Here is a 9,429-nt window from a genome sequence, read left to right as displayed (position 1 = left end):
CTTCTCTTAGAAGGGGTTTTCATGAGGGGTGTAGCCAGTATTTCGTCTTCCGGTGTTTCAAGGCTTATGGATGAACAATCTGTATAGAACAATTTTTAAGTACAATGTATAGTCACTTGTAAAACCGTAGCCGTACAATAATTTTAAGGCTCGTCATTTATTTGTTATAATATTGACCGTATATATTTACCATTGATTTTTAGGTTACCAATTGGCGTAACTGGAGTTCCCAAGCTATTTTCTAAATCAACATTCATGTCTTCAAGCAATGGCGTTTGGTTGAGTGACCGGCTCTATAATACAAAGAAAATTTTGGTAGGTAGCCTTCTTATTCTTGTTTGATATGAATAACTTTTTCTAAAAGCATGTTCTAGTGACATAAACAATCCGACCAGATAAGTAGTTGCCTTGGTTTCTATAGTTATTTTCAAACGTGATTTTAATTTGAATATACCTTCGCTTTGAATGGGTTTTTATGGTTGAGTGAATCGAGTATGGTTCTTTTCCCTTCCACATCTTTTATAACGAATGCGGGAATCACTTTAGGGTCCAGGCTTTTCCAACAATTTGCAACATAACTCATTTCTCTTTCATAAGTCCATGTTCTGAAGTGGTGTAGAGCCTTAGTGAATAGAGAGGAAGGATAAAATATAACTAGAATCGAGAGTCAAAATTTAGGTCTGGAGCTGGAAAAGCCTTAGAGGACTCAAAAATCTTTAACAGAATAATCCAGGGGAGATGAGAATGTCCTTAGAAATCCTTTGAAAAAAAAGCTAATTTATAACAACAAAAGATAATTCTTGAAAGTTCTATAATACTTTTTGAAATTTGCCTGTAACGTCGTGGAATAAGATTCCCTGGGTGACTTCTTCCCAAACGCCAGGAACGCTCAAAAAGTCAGCAATAGTCTCCAGATGGGCTTGCCATTCGAAGGGCTTCGTTTCCAAGATTTGGAAAGGGACTAGTGTGTCCACAACGGCTGGGAGCTTGTCGAGGTTCTTTTGCACGATTTTCATACTTTCACATTCTTTATTGTAGCTTGTTTTCTCAACATACTCTCTGTGGACTTGCAACCTGACGAAACACGTTTGGATCACGTTGTCCGGATGATGGTTCGTCGCATGTTTTGCAACAACTTTTAGAAAGTTGAAAGCCCTCTCTTCATCCTCCGTGTTTGCTGAAGCCAATGGCATGATGCGCTGTTGGTTCGCCGCGTGGTCCATCATAGCGTGGAAATACTGACCCTCCATCCTCCTGCTGGTCATCTTTTTCTTCTTGGATGGATCGAGATGTTGTTTTGACTTGATCCTCGTCATAAATGTCACATTGAACAAGCGTAGAATGCTAATCGGTGATCTTTTGGCTTCTTTGGCGTACAATGTCCCTTGGATTTCGCAAAAATTTCGCAACACTGAAAAGACGTCGTTGTTGATCTTATTTCTTAAGGCGACTGTACAATCGATCAAGGATTTTCTGTAATCAACGCCACGCTTGGCTTCTTTTAATGAAAACGATGCATCTTTCGTTATTTCAAAGACAGCTCGATCGCGTTTCTCCAAATTGAATGGAAGCAACTCGTACACGTTCTTCAAATGTCCAAGTGTTGTATGGAGTGGCTCGACGGCTAAGATCTCATAGTTTTCGAGATGGCATTTCTCTAAAACAGATTTTTTTTTTAATTTATTTTCCAATGAATAACTATTACATCAAAAGGAAGACTTGGCAATTTCATATTTTAAATTATTAAAATTTTATCATTGCTGTGTAGGGATTAAGATATTGTATTTCCAAACTCAAAATGAATATCAGAACTTTTTTTACCTGGAGTCAATAGCGGATCATGAAAAAGCAAAGCCGGTAGTCGAACTGACCCAGCGATTTTTTGCCTTAGTTTCTCCAAAAGGTCTTTTCTATCCTCAGATCTACCATAATATTTTTCTCCTCGTAATCGTAGCTCCTCGGTGATTTCAATTTTAGCTATTCCATCTAGCAAACTAGTCGATCCTTTAAGTGCGCATTGTTCACCATATCTTAAAAAGAACATAGTATGCCAGCTTTGAATATATAATAATTGGTTTTTAATGATAAAAACTGGAATTTTTTTCTCACAAAATCATAGATAGTAGAGATAAAAAAGAGTACATACGTTGTTAACTTTAATCTTTCAATTGTGGAGGCAAGAGTTTTCTGAGGACAATATTTCACGTAAGCTGTATCGCTCATTCTCTTTGCGTCGACATCACAGGCCCAGCAAAAAAAATCGCCACCTTTCTGATTTCCTGCCTCAAGCTGACAGGCTGGAGCGTCACCTAGTAGTAAAAATGTATGTTAAATTTTTTATCGCAAGAAAAAAAAATGGTTTTCTATGCCGAAAATGTAGTGCTGAGATATAAAATATTTCAGTGGGAATTGATTTAGCCAGATAAGTTACCTACCTTTAAAAAATCTCATTATGTCCCGGATCTCCTTGCCATCATGTTTTAAGGGTTTTGTTGAAAGTTCGATGATGTCTTTATGCATCGTAAACAATACTGAACATGATCAGTAAGTGTGATGCATTGGATATTGTTGAACCATCGTGCCAACAATCCAGGAATCTTTGTCTCTGTAAAGACTTAAGTAGGGCCGATGATTCCTCTATGGTTTTTGACCGGTCAAATTCTTCTCCCATCCGATCGAATTCAATTTCAAGTTGTTCTCTTGTTACAGTGTTGTAAAACTCACAGTCGTGTAATCTCATGAACTGAGCCGTCTTCCTTGCCAGCTTTTCACGAACCTGTTGGATTGTAAATTTCCGGCCTGTAAGCAAAAAAAAAAAAAAACAGTTCCAAAATTTATTAGAAATCCAATCTATCCATCTATCTAATACCACTTTTTTATTTCATTGATGGCGGACGTCAATCAAACCTTTCGTGAGAATCATCAAAAAACGAGCTAAGGGACTGGATACGGGTATTATTGAAATTATTACCTGATGTTGTGAAGGTTTTCACAGTCACGTCTGTGCCGTTCAGGACTAGTTTTTCGTACTCTTGAGGGACAATCAATTCACCAAACGTATATTTACCCTGAAATTTATAGTTGAGATTCTTTGATTTTCATTTTTAAGTATTTTTTAAAGTTTAATTTATCATTGAAATAGTGAATCCAATATTGATAGGCAACTCAATTCAATGAAAGATACCTTCTCTACGTCCTTCCTCAATTCTTCCATAAGCTTTTTATCCGTCATTTCCATTGGTACTGGCACGTTTGTATCCAAGGTTCTTTTAACAAATAATACAGCAAAGCATTAAACAAGGTTTTGGCTTCGGAAAGACAAGGTCAATTCTACCCTAATAAAAAACTCAACAAAGGTGCGCAAATCAAGCCTAAATAAAAATGTATTATTTGAAGTTTAATGATAATCGAATGACAAAGTGATAAGAACCTTCGCTTTGCTCGACGGAAGTTTTCACTCTTCGGCTCAGTCTCGAACCTCTCCAAATTTACGTCGTTTTTCTTTAGAAGTGCTTTCATTATCTGGCCATCGTTACCTGGGGTATTACCTGTAACGAACAATATATAGTATATAAGTCTACTAAGTTTTAAGGTTGGACATGATTTAAATAGTTCCTTTAACAAGTTTCAGAGTGGCAAAGATTCCATTATAACATACCATTTTTATGCTTCAGATTATATTTGCGGGCCAGCTCTGCGTAATTAGGAGACGTCTGGTCAGGTAAAGAATTCACCTAAATACAAACGAAAGACTGTAACGTTTACAAAATTTCGAAATTCGATCAATTTAAACACACGGCACCTATCTAATATTAAGGGCCTGTTAAGCAAAGAAAGTAAAATGCTATCATGGGCTTAATTGTCGAAATTCGAAAAATTAAGCCCATGGCACTTTTGTTATTCGAATTCGAATATGAAAAAGGTGCTTCGATGTATTAATACTTTGATTTTATTTACTAAAATACGAACAAAAGTAAAACGCAAAAAAATACTCCTACAAACCTGCGCAATGCAGTTTTCACGGTCCCAATTATAATTATCCAAATTTCCGAAAGGTTTATGTGGTTGTTTTTCTCCGCTTTCAATTTTCTTCCGCACTTCTTTAGTTCTTTCAATAGCTTTTTCAATTGGTTCCAAGGATTTTAGTTTACGTAACTCCTCTCTCTTACGCCTTGATGTGATACCACCTAAACTCCTGAAATAATATTTAACATATCAAATTGAAATAGGGATCATCCATAGCTTTAAGCTTTCTCAACTTGTACACTCGAATCTAGTCTTGATTAGATAAATTTTACGCATTAAAAATAGATCTGATTGTTTGTTTGATTCGACTAATTTTCAAATGAACTACTGTATGTCAGATTTCAATCGCTACCTGATTACGCTCGTTTCCGCATCCTGTCTTTCAATGTCCTCTTTTGCTTCCTTTACGATTTTCTCTCTTTCTGCTTTTGTTACTTTCACCTTTCTCTCCTTTCTCTCCTTTCTCTTCTTCTTTTGCGGCCTTTCTTGTTCGATAGCTTGTTCGGTTATTCGAAATAGTCCGATACGCTCAGCTTTTTTAACTGCGACAAGGTCTTTCCTGTTTACTAAACGTGCCAAAACTACACGAAGCTCATCATTAGTTGTACACCCAAAACAGTCAAACATACAATGGGCTTTCTGTTCACTATCAGTCAAGGCTAACCAATTTTCTTCACTGAAGACTGTTAAAACACTTTCTTTGTCTGCAGCATTGTTTCTCAATTTGTGTATCTGATCTTTGATCTTTACAAAGTTTCTGGAAAATACACCGTAATCAAGCTCTCCTATACCTCTGATTGACTTGAATATCACGTTAAACCTAGAATAGAACAACCAAAAAAATATGCAATCAAAACTGAAAAAGAGTGTGTATAATTTTAGAACCTGAAATTAGTAAAAAAATTGAAATTTGCATCAACAAAAATTAGAAAAAAACGAATATTTAATAAATAACCTGTCATATTTGCGTTCATCGACGGCTGCGTTTTTGAATAGCGTAAAAGACACGACTTTCACAAAGCCACATGTAGCCGGGTCGAGGATTGATGTCGTTGTCATACCTAATATAAGAAAGAACAGCTTCGATTCAAGATCAAGATTCAAGACACGTTTTTTTTAAGAACATCGTACATTTTTAAAGCCTTCGGATGTTCTTAACTTTTTGAGTTGAGTTGCAAGCCTAAAAATGTTCTTGCCATATTCTTATTTTTGCCATTTTGAAAACATATTTGGCCATTTTCATAACAAATGGGATGTTTTCGAGTCCCCAAAGCCTTAAAATGTTCTTAACTATTTTGCCATCGAAAACTTATGTTCCTATATAGTTTGTTCTTATAGGATAAAAAAAATGTACGCCTTAAATCGATTATCCACCGGTATTTGTCCACATTCTAAACCTTGCCATACGGATTGAATATAGCACTTTCTTTATTTTCACTCGGTACATTTTTATCAAAAACATTATTCGAAACATTTTCTCTGGCGTTTTAAAAACCGCGCGGGTGTCGTTATTTTCCATCCAAGAGTCTAATATCGAGTGGGAAATAAAGCGGTCATCGTAGCCGAAAAGATTTTTGGGGGTAAACATCGGGACTTGATTTTGGGAACTACCAAGCATTTGGAGATATCGCACTCTATAGAACGTGAAATGAAGTATGTCAACCGGGTTGTTGAGTCAAAATTGAATTTTCATTATTAAAACCTGCTCAAAAACGAAAAAATAAAGACAAAAAGTTGGTTTTTTAAACATCCTAAAGTGATCATTTTTGACGTAATGCAAAATAGAAGATGTGAAAAGTAAAACAATGGAGTAAATATGAAATTCTTGGATGCTTGGTAATTAGCAAAAACAGAACGGAGTGAAAAGTCCCTTGAGGGACAATCAATAGAAACTCGTAATATCGGGAAATTCCCAAAAGACAGCCTTACGAACGATTTCCCGTAAAAGTAAGATTTCTGCCTGCATGTGAAGATCTATAAAGTGGAAATCAATTTTTCTTGAAGTGTAAAAAAAAGTTAATTGCCACTGATCACATAGACTTAAATAATTTCACACTCGTTTTGACTTTTATTTCAAAAGGTACTTACATTTCCATCAGGGACAGTAACGTCGAAACTACAGTATGTCCCAAAAAACGGATATTCAAAAAAAGTAAAATCCTCATAATTTATGCCAAATTTCATGACTTTAATATATATAGTGATATTGACTGAACTTTTTTTCAATTATTAGATAATGCATTGTGAAGGCGGGTCTGTTACGTCAGATTTGTCCAACGGAATTATTTCATTTTTCAACTAACAAATGACCTTACAAAAGCGTTAAAAAGTTTTCGCTCAAAAGTGGAGACCGGCATTGAGGGTTTTAATTTATATAGAAAATTTTCCGAGTTTTTTGGGACACACTGCACGGAATATTCGGGAAAGGTGGGATATTGAAGAAAAATTTCAGAATTTATTAAACTTGATAACTCTGTTCCTCTTGTACAAATTTTTTTTATAAAAATCTTCAAAATTAGCTTCTAACTTTCAAATTAAACAAATTTCGTGGTTAATTGTTCTTTCCGATCATACATAAAGAATTACCGACAAACCCGATGGTTGACGCATTTAAAACATGACCATCGCAAAGTCTCGATCTAGTAAATTTATCACGATGAGGGTTACAAGGTTTCATTACATAGATTTCATCTCCAATGTGCAAACTAATTTCAGTTCTATTACAATTTTGTTTGTCATTAGCTGGATAAATTTCTCATGGTATTATGTTACCATAGAGCAGTAATTTGTATAATCGTTAAACGGGTTTAAGATACATTTCGCCTTCCATTGCCAGCTATTTTTCATCCCTGAAAGTAGAAAGTAATATATAGTATACAACCATAAAAAAAATTGAAATAGTAATTCATTTTGTAAGAGGGAAAGTCTTTAATAAGAATCGCAAGGCTTAAATCTTTTGAGAAAACAGTACCATTTCTTCAGTTAGAAATTTTTCAGTTTCTAAAAAATTCTTCATAAACTGAAGTTGAAGCTGACAAAGGATTTCTCTCGAAGAATAGGAGGTAAAGATATGAAAAAGACTGACCTTGATTAGTTGTACATAGAGAACCATCATTAGGGGATAGAAGAACAAGCAAGCGAACCTTATTATCCTGAAATGTAGAAAAAAATAATCAGAACAATCTACACTTAAAGCCACCGCGATATTTTAAAAGCTTAAGCTCGTCACCAGTCCCCAATATAGGAAAATCGAATAAGGGCCGAGATACACCCGCCGAAGTATCAAGTGTAAAATTCAAGTTTTCAGGAGTATATCAAAGTGTCTGATTGGTAAAAATAAAGATGGTTATGTTCAGTATACGATTTTGGAGCGTTTTTAGCGACCATATTCACATGGTTACATCATTTATTGTAACTAAGTGAATATATTTAGGATCAATGAAAATGGGAAGGGACAAACGTACCATATGACATCAAATACATACCTCATCCTTGAAGACATCTCCTCGAATATTATCAATACTTTGCATCCTAATTTTGTAACTTTTAAATGATATATTTATGTTTTTGCTTTTTAATATTTTAATAATATTTTAATAACAGTTCTTTGTACATAATAGGCCGTGGCCAGCCCCCTCGAAACGTTTTACTTTTACAGTTTTAAACTAGCTAAAAACTCAGAAACAAAAATTCAGTCAATATGAGTACTTCATCATTAAAAGCTTTGCTCACTGTAAAGGAATCAAAATACATACCTTTAAAAATCAAACATGATACCAAATGGAGTTAAACCAGATTGAAGGCTGCTTTAGAGCCACATGCTTTGATAGTTTGAATTCCTAAAAATTAAAAATATAATACAGATAATAAAAAAATTTGATCACGGTTTAGAAGCTCCATGAAAGCTTTTTAGGTCTGAGTAGCTTAATTTTGAATGGTTTTGCACTTTTATTTTTATTACTTTGAACTTTTGATGTCTGATGCTGCATGATAAATTTTAGCATACATCTGATTGATCAGAGGGAGAGTCGGAACTAAAATCTTTGACATACATGTATATTACTAAAAGGGTACATGTTTGTTTTTTATAAGCATAACGTTTATAAGCATACCAAGACCTGAATTTGTCTAAAAATAAGCATATTACAAGCATATTACTGAGCTTGCTTTTGAGGTGTGTAAGTGAAAATGTTTAATACAGTGCACAGCCTGCATTAAATTAACAAAACGTTTCTTCAAACGGCATTTTAATTTAAAAAAATACAAGCGTAAACGTGGCAATTGTTCACAACTTTCCTGAAAAATCTTATAAATATCCTCATGTATAGCAATGACAGATTTTGAAAAAATTGGAGACTCAAATTTTTCGGTAAAATAAGCCTGAAACAGTTTAACCCTCACAGTCACAAAGTCAATATCAAAGATACTTAGTAAAAAAATCAAAGATTCTTAGTAAAAAGAAAGATTCTTAGTAAAAGAAACAAAGATTCTTAATAAAGCACCAAACAGCACCAAAAACTCCTAATAAAAAAATAAAGATTCTTAGTAAAAGAAAGAAAGATTCTTAGTGAAGAACAATGCGCTCTGAGCATAAGTTTGTTCAGGTGACAAAAATCATCAAGCACGCAAGCTGCAATGTGATTATTTTACATATGGTGACCACACAAAAAGCAGTTGCGTTGTGTTTTTCAACACAATTTTTGAAAAATTGCGGATAAAAATCTTACAAACACTTGAGGATCAAAACGCTGGCTACGCTGAATCTACAAAATTCTTTGAATAATATTGCTAAAAATCCGACAAATTTTCTGACTAGAAAAGAGTCGGATTTTTAAGATGGAAAGTGAGTCGGTCGGAGCACGTAAACACAACTTATTTGTGACCGTGGCCTTATAATGGTCATCAATTCTACACTCTCCAAATACAAATGACTGGTTACTGAGGGCAGTACTAAGAAATATTGGCTGAGGTCAAGTACGACCAACCTTGTGAGGTTGTTGCATTGACAGAGGTCAATATTCCAGTACAGTACAGCCCTCACTTATTGGTCATAATTGTATTTGTTTAACAATTGCCTTTTAAAGCTTGCCCATACTCTTACTTTTTAGCAAACTTGGAGTTATCCTGAGTAACCTGATAACAACTGGTCATAATTTTCTTACAAGGACAGTGAAACCTCTACTGTCTGCTACTGTAAAGGCACTTGAAAATTATAAGCATCTGAAGTTAAAAGTCCTCCCACAAAATTTCCACAAAGTCAAAAACTGAATTTTCCTGCTGCGGTACCCTTATTTCAACTTTGTCTCTACTTTGTTGTTGTTCCCAGCCTACCCTAACAGAGCCCACTCTTGGCGATACGTGGATCTCAAGAAAATGAGATTAGTCAGATTATTTGTTTTCGCC

At 34.7% G+C, this 9,429-nt stretch overlaps 1 long non-coding RNA gene across 1 annotated transcript; it reads right to left on the bottom strand.

The window, feature by feature from the left end:
• LOC136819837 (uncharacterized) lies at nt 1-552 on the bottom strand. Its single transcript, XR_010848485.1, has 3 exons — nt 455-552; nt 191-293; nt 1-79 (listed from the first exon to the last, which is right to left on the bottom strand). It is a non-coding gene; the product is annotated as an uncharacterized lncRNA (long non-coding RNA).
• Nucleotides 553-9,429: the final 8,877 nt, after the last annotated feature.

This window comes from Clytia hemisphaerica, unplaced genomic scaffold (assembly GCF_902728285.1).
Source record: "Clytia hemisphaerica strain Z4C2 unplaced genomic scaffold, Clytia hemisphaerica genome assembly, whole genome shotgun sequence".
In the NCBI taxonomy this organism is placed as follows: domain Eukaryota; kingdom Metazoa; phylum Cnidaria; class Hydrozoa; order Leptothecata; family Clytiidae; genus Clytia; species Clytia hemisphaerica.
Note: the sequence above shows the minus strand (reverse complement) of the source record. Positions and strands in the feature narration are given on the sequence as shown.